The following is a 14,478-nucleotide window of genomic DNA, read 5'->3' as shown; positions in this document are numbered from 1 at the left end:
TAAGCCACTTCAACCTGGCGTGGAGGCTTCAGGACGATCCGTCCATCACTAGTGACAATGACAACGCAGCCATGCAATGCTGACACTGTGGTAAAGGTTGACACCAACAATTTCCAACCCGACGACCTGAGCATCAAACTGATAGACAGCTTCCTTTTCATTGAAGGTATACGCGCTGATTATGACACCAAGAATGTATTTGTCAGTTGCTGTTCACCCTTTCATGTGTAGTACGTAATTATGTCGACACAGCAGCCATTTCATCACGACAATCTTCCGACAGCTTTCTCACCATTACAGTCTCTTGAACATCACTACCTACTATAGCAGCAACTTCAGCATAACTCCTCTGCTGCTGGACACCCCACAACAATTCAACTATGGACACACATTGCATCCTCCCACATACCTATAGAATTATAATCTTCATGCAGTGCAATGAGAACCTCATCTCCTCCCACTAGTGCTCTGCACTACAGGAGGGGAGAGGGTGCTCTGTGGAAACTCTATTTCACATAACATTGGTAAAACGTTATTGTACATTACAGAGAATAATCTTCGAGCTACCAGTGTGCTCAGGCAGGGCATTCTATGCCTACTGGTAGAATAATCGTGGTTGTTGTTTGTCTTACCATACATATTCGAGAAATGAAGAGTTAGTATCACATAGTATCGAGTCGCATCTTAGTTAGATCACTCCTACACTGTGCCAGACTGCAAATCTGTTACTGACAATCGAAACTGAATGTAACTTTTTTATTTGATTCCTTGTCTTTGAGAGCCTTGGAACTGCAGTATAGGGCTACAAAAATTCTATTTGGATAAATACAGGGAAAATGGGATATCAACCATGCCAGCAGCCACAATGTGTTGTTTCCTTGCAAGCGTTACCACTGTTTCTTTAATTTTTGTGCCATATTCTGTGCAAACGGACATACTTCAGTAATATGACTGGAGGAATGGGCAACACACTTTATTAAAATCCTGAAAATTTGTTTGTAATACATAACAGTTCACAACAACGTATAAAATATCTCTTGCATGGAGACTCACTTCAGATTGAGGGAAGAGTTTATATTTAGTGTAGAGTAAATTTGGAGAAATTCTTATTGCGCTACTCATTAGTATTGATGTGGATATATTTTGATGTGATGTGCTTCTTTTAAATGACAACTTTAATGTGCAATATAAAAATGAAGGTTGCTTTATAATGTATATTAAAAGTGTAATTAAATTCTGAAACAAAATGGATGCTGGTAATGATTTATTACATTGTATACGTGAATAAGAATTCTAATTTCTTTGTTAACATTAGATGTTTGCTAGAGATTCAAAATTATTAGCATACAAGACAAGGACTTTGAGGAGAGAATTACTGACATCACTGGTCTTAGAACTAAGTTTTATAGTAATCCTAGTATTTGCCCTTGTTTTTGAGTGTCTAAACAAAGTGTTGGTGGGACCAAAATTCTGATTTCAGGCAAATTTGATTAAAAATTAATTAATAATTTAAAATAGTGCATGTCTACACACTGATTGTGAGCAGCACTCTTGGTGGGGGAAGTGGCCTTTCCCAGAAGAAATCCTACAATCGCCCTACAGACACACCAAAAATCAGTTGATGATATTCGCATGCACACCAAAAATCAGTTGTCTGTTTCCTGCCTAGGAGTGTAGTGCAGCATGCAGTAGTGGTTTTATTTATCAAATCCGGTCAGTTCAGTTCGTATACTTAGTGCTTTGCTTAGTTGTTCACGACGTGCCACAAGAGCTTTATTTCTTAGGTGGCATGGAAGCACTGAACTTGATTCAGGTAGAGATTTGCAGTCTAAACACACTTCAACAAACTTTTCAGATGTCTTAGATGTTCTTGAAATCTCTTTGAAGAAACGAAAATGTCATCCAGGCAAATGATCCATTTCAGATGTCAAAGCAAGTTGTCAGTCGTTTATTTGAAGGTGGCTGGAGTGATTGCTGATATATACCTTTCTTTGTAGTTTTTGTTCAAACTTCAATAGTCGATGTAGAAACGCCATGTTCTGTCCTCCTTCTTCACAAGGACTACAGGAGATAATCAAGGACAAGGTTCAACGATGCCATTTTGCAGAATCTTCCACTCTTCCTCACACATTAACTGTCATTCAGGCGGTGACAATCTACATGACCACTTGTTGTAGTGTTTTACTGGGTGCCAACTGGTATGACTTTTCTTCAGATTTGAAAGCATCCAAAAATAGGTGCAGAACAGCTAACACACAATTGCTCCTTTGTCAGGTCAGACCATACAGTTCGATAGTTACTTCATCTGCTGCATTGTCTGTAGTGGAGGATGATTCTTCATTAACAGCACTACTCTGCTCTTCCTAGGCTGGTTTGGCTTACCATATACACACACCTTCTGGGTTGCATTGTCGATGCTCATAACAATAAGTGATTGAAAATTCTCTTTTACGACATGAAATACTTATGATCGTCATAGGCATGTAAATCAATGCTTGTTGTGCAGCTGACCTGACCCTGTTTTGAAACTGATTGGTATTACCGACCTTGGGAATGATGTGCTGCTTGTACTGTTTGTGTCCATCTAAGTGATAGTCTAAGTGATAGCTTTTCATTGACTAATTGGGGCTATGGTAATGCTGATATTTAAAATTACCAGAGTCCCCATCAAACAATGTCACGATGTATCCACACTCACGTTCAAGAACGAAAGCAATGTCATCAGTGAAGTACAACACTTAGCAATGAATGCATTTTCATTAGCAACACCAGCATAGAGCCAGAAAAGAACTGAATTTTTGTGTTGAGAGTGCATTTACTTATATAAACATTCCAGAATGCTTGTATTTATGCAGATGTAAGATATTACAAAATGTACAGGCATAATAAATATAAGAAATTTCAAGAAATTCCTAGAGATGATAGATACAAATAACTAATGATTTCTTGTGGTTAGATTTAAACTGTGCCCCACAATACACCAACCAGCAACGCTAACCAGTATGTCACACAACAGCAGTGTGAGTTATTTGGGTCTTAATATTCTCACAAATGTACACAAGATGTACAGTCTGTATTGACACATTTGTAACACACCCAAATCGATTTGTTGCTGGTAACAGAAATAATCATATTTTAATGTTACTGTTAAATTCTTGAAAATTGCGCATTTAAAAGTTAATATTGGCTCTTAGTTCCCATTTCAGTTTCTTTAAAATGTAGCAAGTGTTATCTTGCGGTACTCACAGAACTGAACAGCAAATTCTGTCAGGGTTGAGTCTTTTTCCAGTCTCTGACCGTCACTTCTTTTATCATAAACGTGGTCTGCCTAGACTTGGTCCTCCTAGCTGTATCAAAGCAAACCTTTCTATTACACTGTATTATGTCACTTCCTCCAAATCACGCACATTGTAAGTTTCTCTGGAGGCAGTGACACCATAAACATATTATTTTATCTGAGAATGTTTGATTGAACAAATCATCCCTGTCCATATACCTGTGCCAGCTGAGCAAGTACGCATGAATGATGGTAGACTCCATTGCATCCATGATAAGTCTAGCCCAAGGGAAAAAGGATAACGATGGGCATCCTCCATCTTTGCACTTGGAATATCTCGCTCCTTTACGTATTTCTTTACTTGATGTGAGAAGTGGCCTGCCCATTTTCAGGCAGTTATAATTTTTGAATGTTATGTATGTCTGTCATAGGTCTCACAAAGTGAGCAATTTGGAAAAAGATACATAACACCACTACCTCTTATGTGGCAGTCTTCTCTTACCATTCTTGGTTGGAATAGTCACAGAAACAACCATGTAGTTCAATTTATAAGTTTTATAAAATTTGGAAATTATGAGTACTTAAATACACCAATTATAGTCTGTTTTATTTTTATCACAGGTACAATATGAATTTAAAAGAACAGTTACAGGAGGGTGAGATTCAGGAGATGATTCTAGATTGTATGTAACTACACGTATATAGAATTAAACACATTTATGTTACGACAGGTATGGTGAATGTAATGTGATAACCAATGTAACCATCCAGATTTTCACTGTAGGGCTGTAATGCTGATAGACACATGGGTGTGTAATAGATCCCTAGTGGAAAATGAGCGAAAGTAGACTAACCACCACATTAGTCTGTGTACAAAAGGGATTGAAGTGTTATCTTCCAGTCAGTGAAATAGTTTCAACATATATTTTTAGAATTACTTCCTTACATATGTTAATACAGATAAGATGTCATGTGATTGTGTTGATGTACATACAAAGCAACGCATGAAATTTGCTGCCATGACCAGGACTGTCTCCAAGGTTTCCTCCTTTGGTGACTAGCTGCCTTAATGATAATGCCACCCAAGTGTATATATCTGTGGTTTTCTCAAATTCTCATTGTTGTAGTGTGTGCTACTAGTAAGTTACAGAGAAAGTCGATTTCTACCTGATGTGGTCATTAATTGTTGTTTCATAGATTAATTTCTACTTCTGTTCCTTAGATGCTTATTCGAATTTACTGGACAGCCTACAAACCTCTGGAATTTGCAATTATTGTCTGCCCCTATAAATATATTTTTGCAGTAGATGTGACAGATTACATGTAAACATCTTTGGAATTGAAAGCATGGATAATGCAGTAATTTTTGTAAAAATGTAGACACAAGGTATTATAGGAACTAAAATATACATCTTAGTTTAATTTAATAATGTATTAATATATTGCAGAGAGATTAATATAATCTAAATACTTCTTATCACCTATCACTGTAGAGCTACGAAAAGCATTCATTTTTCTTTGATGAGCTTTGCCAGTTGGCTGTGACCTTCATTAGAATGGGTGGCATTTGTATTAAGATTATCTTAGACTCATGCAGCACAGCTTCTACCAAAGACATTTGTATTCTGCATGTAATCACACTAAAACACCTAAACGTTCTTTTTTTCATTTTTCTGCATATAGTTTCAATCAGGTGGTCATCATCTGGTAAGAAGTTCAAAGTAGAGTAGATGCCTCCAAAGTCTGCTTATCTTCCGTCACAATAGCTACAGTCATCCAAGTATTTTCTGCAACAATTACGTTTACAATTACAGAAAAGTGAAAAATGACATACTCTCCACACATTAGGACCTTGTAAAATCTGTTGTGTGTTGGGGACACTCACATACTCAACAGAAAGAACCCTCAAGTTCATGTTAAGAGGAATACAATGTATGTATGTGCACAACATGTCCTTGGTATTTTAGAGACGTGACAATTTAAAATCACTCAAGTGGTGGCCAATGACTTTACATGGTGTGCTAAGCTTAGATGAGGGAAGTCTGATAACCATCTCTGGTCTGATAAGGTCCTCACCTAAATAACCTGTGTAGAACTAACTGTTGGTTGTTACACTGTGAGGGAAATAATTAAGGTCATTTCTTCTGCAAGTCTTATAATTATATCCTGAACTGTAGTGAGTGATTTACAACAGACTTGATGAGGGAATAAATAAACTGTGCAGCAGTAGTCAAAATGCCTAACTCCTTAACCAGATGTCTACTACATAACTATGGGTGAGCACTGGATATTATTCTTGCAGTGCCTGTTTGAGTAATGAAAGCTTCCTTCCTAAAATAAGTTACCCCTGAACATTATTTTTTGTGGTATTATTGAATGAATATGTGCTAAATAGGTTAGCATACTGATTTGTCTCTCCACAAGATTTGCAATGACTGATAGTGTAAATATGGCTGAACTGAGTTCTTTTAGCTGCTTACCTCTATGTTCATGGTATGAGCATTGTGTATGTATACACGTGTGTGTTGTTTTGCTCACATAATTTAGATCTGGAAATATTACAAGATCTACCCTCTACGTAAATTTTTTGGATAAATACTTTTGAACATACTATGACAAATTCAGATCATTCAGATACTTTTGAGCATAAAAAAAGATGGATATTTATCCTGTGCCCCATGGCACTCTGGTGCACTACAAATGGCTGCCTGGAGTGCCATGGATTTCTTTTGCAGCTGATAGCAAAGGAAACAATTGTGGAAATTTTATGTTTGGCCTTTGAGGAACAACACTTTAAATGTTGGCCAGCCTGCACAAGAAATCATAATCACAATGCTGAAGTATCATATGTTACACTTAGAACCAGTGGTCATTGTTGTGTTTTGAACAAGTTATTATCAGGGAAAAGGCTTGTGACTAGTGCCAAACATATATCTTTGGTCTTTACTCCCCAGCTTCAGCCTTTTTCACATTGGAGATTTCCTGCCATGATATGAGTATCGCCAACTATTCCTTAACCCTCGAGCAGGTGCGCTGCTTTTCATAACACGAGCTGATGCACAGTGTACTTCGCACTCTTGTAATGAATAGTTGTCCTTATATTACCAGGTTAAAAATATATGAGCAAACTCACAGTTTAACCTTATTTTAATTATATAATGATAAAATAAACTTACACAATATGACTTGAAGCATTGTGTAATTAAAAAATAATGAAATTAACTTTCATTATTATATTCTGTTGCTCTGGACAGGCATTACCCTCCAAAGTAATGACCCAATTAAAGCATTAAGCGGTTGCATCAGATGCTAGCTAACCGCCTATTCGATTATTGTCTCATAGACAACTGCCTCATTGTGGGGTTGTGCTGCTAGTTCGTAATCTGGGTCATCTTCTTTTATGGATCGTAAATTTTTTTCTCACCTAACTCCGTGTTTATTTTATATTATTGTTACTCACTTGGACATGTGACACTACATTATATGTAGAAATAATGCACCATGTGAGCTGAAGCAATAATGAAGAATAGGTATGGGATCACAGTAATGAAACAGTTTCATCTATGGTTAGCGCACCTTATACAGAAGCACATCTACTCGAGGGTTAAATCGTTATTATTTTTCCTATGGGACGAAACTTCTGGGGTCATCGGTCCCTAGGTTTACACACTACTTAATCTGACTTAAACTAACTTACGCTAATGACAACACACACACCTATGCCCGAGGGATGACTCAAATCTCTGACGAGGGGAGCCACATAAGTTGTGGCAAGGCAGCTCGAACTGTGCAGCTAATGTGGCTAAATCGACATTATTCAGGCTATACATGTACAAATAAAATTAAACTTAAATCGTTAATAATTGTAATAGGTATTTATCTCAACAGCCTTACTGTGAATCGTTTCATCATTTCACTATATTAGGTTATTTAAACCATTTATGAATGTTGGAGGAAAATTGTACCTTGATATAGTTGGTGGTATTATACCATGATCGTGACCCAATGTACAATTCATTATTAAGTACATACAAAGTTGGTTACAATAGCTGCCTGTTAATTTTGACAGATGCCAAGGGGGAAGGGTGGTAAAACAGGACTACAACCTTCATTGGAAGCTCTGGTAGAAGCTACAGCTGTTGTGAGGGCTGGACTATCATTGAGAAAAAAGCAGTAAAAGATTTTGGTATTACAAGAGACGTTAAAAAAATCCCGATTACGGTTTTTACAAAAATGGTGGAGTGAAAGTGAGGAAGAAAGTACGTTGGTTGATTACCTCATAACTGCATCCCAAATGCGCTATGGACTGTCTTGAACTGAGCAAAGAAAATTGACGTTTCATTTTGATACATTGTAGAATAAAAGCACTCCTTCATCTTGGGAAATAAAGGGAAGAAGCTGTTAAACAATGGTATAACTAAGTCTAAGAAAACCTGAAGCAAGAGCCTTGCTCATTCAACAAGTTTTAATATCCACAGTGTTGCAATATTCTTCAACAATTTGAAGTCAATGTTGAACGAAGTAACTTTAACATCCGCAAGAACGAAAACTGAGAAGAAAATTATAGATGATTATTTCAGACAGTGACTCCAGTCCAACTGATTTCTGTGGTAATAGTGGCAATGACATGAGTTTGAATGATTTTCTGTTTGATGTAGGCACAGACTTACAAGAAGCACTACATTCTGGCCACTGGGTTTTGGTGAAATTTGAAACAAAGAAGACAAGATAACACCTTTTGGGAAAGATTGTTTCTGTAAATTATGGTGACCCATCTGTGAAATTTCAAAGAATGGGGAGATTAAGTGGAACACTTGTATGATCTTTAGAAGATGATGTTGATGAAAATTCGCAAGAAATTTTCCCAGATTATTTCCATAACTAGCAATAGATATCTGTAATGAACTGAGATTTCCACTTTATTTCCATGGAAACATCAATTAAGCAGAAATGGACAAAACTTTCTAACAGACATTAACAATATGGCAATATAGATTAAAAATATAGAAATGAAACATCGGTTTAAAATCATTAAATTAATTAGTAGCTTTTAAATGTTTATTAACATTAATTTTTCGCCTCTTTTACTACAACAGAACAGTTACTTTTATGTGTATTCAGTTTATTAACCCTGTGTTTATGTTCAATAAATTTTATTCACAATATGTTAGTTGTCTACTTATTTTAAGCTGTGGTTCATGGTACAAGACCACAGTGCACCTTGAGCGAAGTGTATCATTTTGAAAGCTTATCTCTATGATGCAAACTAATTATGTCCTGTTATTAATTTTATAGAAAATAAGGCACGTAATGAAATGGTTTAATAAGCACATCAAAAACTCAGTTATTGCATCTGCTATGATGGTAAAAAAAGCCATGGCCAGGCTACAAAACCTTCCACTACATTGTGGTATTTTACTAAAGCTTTAAAGGCGACAAACTGTGGAAGAGTTTTTAAATGTGTCAAGTGGAAGCAAAACGAGAGAGCTTGCTGAGGACAACAATGAAAGTAGTAATCAAGATAGGAAATGCAGGTATAGAAAATGTGACGATAGCTTCTTAAGATTTGGTTTCATGTGCACTCTTGTTATTAATGAAGAGAGTACACAGCATGTTCCGTGTTTGAAAGTACTTTCTGTCGAATGTATGCTACCTAGCAAATTAAAGCGTCATTTAGAAAATGTTCGTAATAATGAGATGGCCAAACCAAGATAATGTTTTTCTAAAAAACTGAATCAAATAAAAGAACAAAAAAATCGTCATTTTATAAGCAGGCGAAAATCTCGAATAAAGCAATACACTGTAGCTTACTGGTACTGAGTAGCAAACTGTAAGAAAGCCAGTACGATTGCAGAAGAACTAATTCTACCATGTGGTACTACAATGTGTCCATTTTGCTTGGAAGTGCGTAGTAAAACTGCTTTCGCCCATTCCTTTGTCTGACACTACAATTAGTCGTCAAATTCACGATTTTGGAGATCTTCATAAACAAATTAATGAAAAAGATGGAGGGCTTTTGGTTTGCAGCTTGATGAAGCTGTTGATAGCAAAAGAGGAGCCCATTTAATTTGCTATGTGCGATTTCTTGACGAAAAAAATAGTGAAATGATAGTAGATTTTTTTGCCAGGAAATAAATTGTGTTATGACAGGAAAAGATTTGTTCGAAACAGTAGACAACTTCATGACAGAAAATCATATTAAGTGGGTTCACTCTGTTGATGTGTCTACTGATGATGCACGTTCCACATCACGGCGTTATAGTTGTTTCATGCACGTAATCGCGGCAAAGATCTTGTTATTATGTGGACCCATTGCATTTTCCATAGAGGAGCACTTGTTTCGCAAAATTTGATTCCCCGTATCAGGGTGTCTTCTTCAAACGTTTATTTCTTTACCAATGAAATTGTAATTGTTCTACTTTCACGACACTGCTGTTGAGACAGGATGTGTTTTTGTTTCTTTCGGTGATCCACTACAGCTTTTCTTACTTCAAATTTCATAAAAAACGTTGTGGGGGCAAATCACACACTTTTTTCTGAAGTCATTTTCTTTTGGTAACTATGGGGAAGAATATATGTTTTCTAATTAGCCTTTGTTGAAAGCAGTATATCTTTCAATTATCTTCTTCAGAAGAGACGAACTTTGTCATTAGAGGAAGGACGAAATATTTTTTCCGAACGCCGATTCTTGCTAATTCGAAAATTCTCAGACTGGACGTCAAAGGCGCTCCCAAAACCAACTACCCAATTATTCGTAATTTAAGAGTCACATGCGCGCACTGAATCATGCACACTGTTGGGGAGGAAATTCATACATCATTCTCGTCGGTTGCATGAATCACAAATTCGGCACAAGGCAGGGTAAAAGTGGGCCCAGAGTCTCTCTACCTGGGATCCTAAACAGTACTTTCAATTCCGGGACAATCCCACCGAAAACCGGACGAGTGGCAACCCTAGCATCAAATAATACGATCTGAATTGGCCATCATACATCGCTGTGTATAAAATCACCGATCTCTGAATTTCGCGCTTCGATTTTCTTGTTAGAAGTCAAGCGACGAGACTTTCCATACTGACACGCTTGAGAAAAGAATGACGCCACATCAGACATGATTATCCCCCTTGGTAAGATCTGTTTCCATCAAATTCGCTACCAATTTTGCGATATATTTGACCTAGTCTTTCGTAGTAAGTTTTGAAGATCTTCGTGGTCAACAAATTCAGGACACGTTGGATGTTGATTACTGCACATCTCGTTTCTTGTTTTACTCCCTATGCAACGACATATCCATTGCGAGAAGTGTTTACAAACTTATCTACAAAGGTCACCTCAAAAGCTTACGTCCTACAAAAACAGACAGAAAACAAATACCTTATTACTTTCGCGGCGTGCAGAAAATCATCAGTTTGTCCGTCTTCCCAACGCTCGTTTGCGAATTTCTTTATTTTAATTTATATAGTATCCTTCGCTTCGCGTTTAGCATTATCTCCAAGCGAAATTTCAATGTTTTGACATTCGCAAATTTCTCTTAACCATCCCCGCCGAAACGTAACGCGTCGCGACGCCCTAGCTGCCGGTAATCCAGACACCGCTTCTATCAGCATTCAGCATACTCTCGTAAATCCCTTTATCATGCGAACTTTTTCGCGCGATCCTCCGTCGCTAACAACGATCCCATTTACTACATCACCTCTATTCTGCTTTCTATTTTTCTTCTTCATCTTGGAATGGCTTTTTCTCGACAGATTGCCTTCCTTCCTGCAGGTACAGTAAATAAATTTTGCTCTTGAATTCGCCTGATTCGGGTTCGTATCTGTGCCTGGATGCTCTTTTTTCCAGCCGTCAGATGAAGCCACTGCCAGTACGCTGCCACGTCGTTCAACCGTTTTTCTTCGAAGATGGGCCGCTGTTGGACTTTCAGAATCGTTTGCCGATCTCGGGGTACACTGTGCCAGGCCATGGCATCGTCGGGTGGCTTCCGATATCTTGGCCATTACCGCTACGTCCGACACGGCTTCGCCTAAGACCTTACATTGACTCGCAATGTTCATAACATTCGCGATATGCGTCTAAGTTTTTCTGGAAACATAGTTTGTTCACTTCGGATGTTTGTTCGTGAATCGTGCACAATTTCTCCCACATTTCACGGACAGTCGTGCACATATCAAAAATTCTAGCGGTGAGTTCTCGATCGCAGTCCAAATGTAACACGTGTTACGAGCATTGTCTTTTACCCACAGTTTTCCAGCGGTGGTCATCAAATGGTCAGGTTTTGCTCTCTGGCCGTCCAACACAACTCAACTGCTATGGGTATCGGTATCGAACAAAGACCGAATTCTCAAATTTCCATATCTGGATATTCGATCCATCGAATTACACAATGCACAAAGAACGATGCACAAAGTGAACGTAATAAACTTCTTTTCTGAAATTTTGCGACGAAACTGGGCCCATAACCTGTACATTTATGAGACAGCTATACAAAGGAGCAACTTTTATTACGTTTTAATAGAAAGTGTACTGAATGACGGACACACAACAAATAAATGCGACTATAGGGCCATCAATATCATCATCATCATCATCATCATCATCATCATCATCAGCCAATTCAATCATTAGATGATGTGGCCTCTTCGAGTTGTGGATTCAGGTAGGCTTTCAGAAGTCTTCTCCAAGTGGGTCTTGGGCAGTTCTCTGTCAGGTGTTATCAGCGATCTTCTTGATGTCTTTGTCCCATCTGTCTGGTGGTCTTCCTCTAGGCCTCCGGTGCTCTCTCGGACTCCACTCCAGTACTAGCTTCGTCCATCTGTTGTCTTTTCTTCTTGCAACGTGGCCAGCCCACTGCCATTTCAAGGAACCTACTCTCTCTAAGATGTCATTAACCTTCGTCACAGAGCGGATGTCATCTGCCCTTTTCCTGTCCTTTCTTGTATAGCCCAGCATTGATCTCTCCACGGCTCTCTGTGTTGTCCTAAGTCTCCCTTTTGTGAATGAGTTCAGTGTCCACGTCTCGCAGCCATACGTCACCATAGGAAGAATGCATTGATCAAATACTGTTCTCTTCAGATTTACTGGCATTTTTGATCTGAATACTTTTGAATTCTTCCCAAATGCTTGCCAGCCAAGCTTGATGCGTCGATAGATTTCTGGCCTTATGTCTCCCTTCATATTTTAAAAGCGAAAATAACATTGAAATTCAACACTCCCACAGTTTGAGCATCATAACACCTATTTCTGACAATGTTCAATCTAGTGCGCTACATCGCAAGCCTGTCTTCGCTCAATGGTTAGGCAAAAATATCTGTATACTAGTTTTCACTTTTACATGATAATGATCGCCCCCTCCTCATAGCGTTCTCTTGCTGAAATGATACTCTCTATTAATGTGTTTCGATCTTTTATAGAAATCGGGATCTTTTATGAGTCTTATCGTGCTCTGCACATTCACATACAGTTTCGTTGCTTGATAGGTAGAGGGTAGCATGAATGTTCGCAGGGTTGTTTGCCCACAGCACCATTTCATAAATAAGCTGAAATTCCCGAAATGACACACGCTGCGAAAACCTACTTATTAGGTTTTATAGGAAGTCACTTTCAGATACAGGAGCAACATTTCTAACGTTTTAACGCAAAGAAAAGTGTATTGAATGATGAAAATACAGTAGATAAACAGGAAGGGGTACGCCTAAGGAACATCGAAACAAATGTGACTGTGCAACATCAATATCTTAGGTGCAGAGATTTTAAAAGTGAAAATAACATTCCAATTTCAACAGTACTTACAAGTTTTCAGGAACCATTATCTAATGAATCTAGGAGTACACAACAACCTCCTTCGCATCGCTTCCATAGGACCTACATAGACAATGTTAGACCAATTACAGTCTTTGCAGCGCCATTTAAGAAGTCACTCTTCACACACTGTACCGATACACTTACGTGTTGTGTAGAGAGTGGATGTAGATGTACTTTTTAGATGTTTTCTTAACTTCCCTGCCCAGTTTGAATTCCATGCAGTGTAAGGGTTTGGGGCACAATGCCATAGACATGTGTGCAAACAGCATTGTGTGGTTTTTACAGTAATATATTATGATTTATCTTGAATAGATTTACTGTTCATCAAATCATAACAGCTCATTAGATAGCGTGCTTTTCACCAATGTAATAGTGAAGAGCATATGCAGGTCACTTGCAAGATTGCTCACTTCATCTTTCTTGTGGTTGTTTTCATTTCACATGCTCTCGTGCTAATGGTGTATTCTGTTTGTAGTGTCACCGCCAGACACCACATTTGCTAGGTGGTAGCCTTTAAATCGGCCGCGGTCCGTTAGTATACGTCAGACCCGCATGTCGCCACTATCAGTGATTGCAGACCGAGCGCCGTCACACGGCAGGTCTAGTCTAGCGAGACTCCTTAGCACTCGATCCAGTTGTACAGCCGACTTTGCTAGCGATGGTTCACTGACTACGTACGCTCTCATTTGCAGAGACGACAGTTTAGCATAGCCTTCAGCTATGTCATTTGCTACGACCTAGCAAGGCGCCATATTCAGTTACTATGTATTCTGAGCAGATAATATTGTGACTCATGTACCGTCAAGAGCGACGTTCATCATTAATGGATTAAAGTTAAGTATCCAACTAATTACGTCCTCTTTCTGAATTCTAATTCCTTGTCAAGTTCCAGACCTCACGTCAGTATAGTTCTTCCCTCTTCACGCCAGCCTGCGTGAGCTAAAACGCGTGCCTTTCGGCCTCCTCTAGTAACACGGTGTTGGCTCTTCTGCCAACACAACACTGTTTCCACTAAGTGATGAAACTTATTAGTGCAATGTCCATAGTTTCTGCATGTTAGATAATGTCTTATTTCTTTCTGAAGTTTGATGATAAATGCGTCCACAGCTTTTATGTAATTTTTGAATGAAATCATTCCGCTTTTGTTCCGATTGCAATTTCGACATGTTGTCATTTAGAAGTATTGTGCAATGTTGCAGGCCACTCGATAATGTGAAGCTGTCCCCTGTTGTGTATGAGCAATCATGTGAGGTGTTGTAAGGTTATCAGTTGCTCCACAACCCATATACGTTTTAGATATGGTGAAAAAATGATGTAAACACTGAAGTTTGAATTTCATGTAATAGCCATGGTAACTGTATCTATGTTTACATCTTTTCCGATTTTGTGACCCAGTTACCAT

The sequence above is a fragment of the Schistocerca americana genome, chromosome 11, assembly GCF_021461395.2.
Source record: "Schistocerca americana isolate TAMUIC-IGC-003095 chromosome 11, iqSchAmer2.1, whole genome shotgun sequence".
Classification (NCBI taxonomy): domain Eukaryota; kingdom Metazoa; phylum Arthropoda; class Insecta; order Orthoptera; family Acrididae; genus Schistocerca; species Schistocerca americana.
This window is presented reverse-complemented; position numbering follows the sequence as displayed.